Source organism: Nestor notabilis, unplaced genomic scaffold, assembly GCF_000696875.1.
Source record: "Nestor notabilis isolate BGI_N333 unplaced genomic scaffold, ASM69687v1 scaffold17886, whole genome shotgun sequence".
In the NCBI taxonomy this organism is placed as follows: Eukaryota; Metazoa; Chordata; class Aves; order Psittaciformes; family Psittacidae; genus Nestor; species Nestor notabilis.
This window is the reverse complement of record NW_009934687.1, coordinates 7,333-8,225: the sequence shown is the minus strand read 5'-3', so window position 1 is coordinate 8,225 and position 893 is coordinate 7,333.

Genomic DNA, 893 nt, shown 5'->3' with positions numbered 1-893 from the left:
AGGAATCTTAAACCTTTACCTGATTTTTTGCCAGAGGTTTCTTACTTCAAACCGAGTTCTCTGCTTTTATTTTCCCTAGAACATTCCAGCTGAGAAGAGAGCAGCCAGGGCTGGTGCTGCTGGGTTTGTATTCCCTGGATAGACGTGCAGGTTGTTTGGCACACGTGCAATACCCTGTTTCACACTGCTGGCCAGAAAAAAGAGTGTATATTCCTGTGCAAAGACTCCCATCGAACTCCTGCCTGCCCGTGGAGGGCATTACAGAGGCTTGGGGCAGGAAGAAAACTCCCTCCCTGGCCGCACACTAAAAATAGGCTGATGCTGTGCAAACACTTGGCTGTGAACTTCCTCGTGGCGTGCAGCCATGCAGCTGCCTGACAGTTTGAAGCCTGGATACATCTCCAAAACAAGTCACTGAAGCTAAAGACAGTCAGCAACACTTTTAATCTCACTGCTCCCTGCTGCTTTGAATCAATTTTAGCTTCTTCCAGAGCACAGGTAGCAAACTTGGGATCTAAGTTAAGTTGTTTTTTACTTAAACCATGGTTAGGACTGGTGCTGGCAATGCCTGAAGTCTGCAAAGTTCAAAGCAGGGAGGATGCCTTTAATCTAACCCTGAAATAGTCGGGTGACACAGCCCCAAAATGCTTTCCTGCAGAGTTAAGAGCTGCAGTTGTTGGGCTGCAACAGGTCTTTAAACCCCAAATTGCTGTGAATTAAACACCCTTAAATTCTGATTTGGCAATATGAAATTGGAAAGTCAGTTCTTTACTTTAGAGACAATAAACATCAGACTGCGGGCAGTTGGACTGAGAGACAGAAGTGATTCATTCAGGCCTTGAAGCCCATGAGTTCTGTGGGTTTGCCATCTTTTCCAGTGACTTTTACCTACT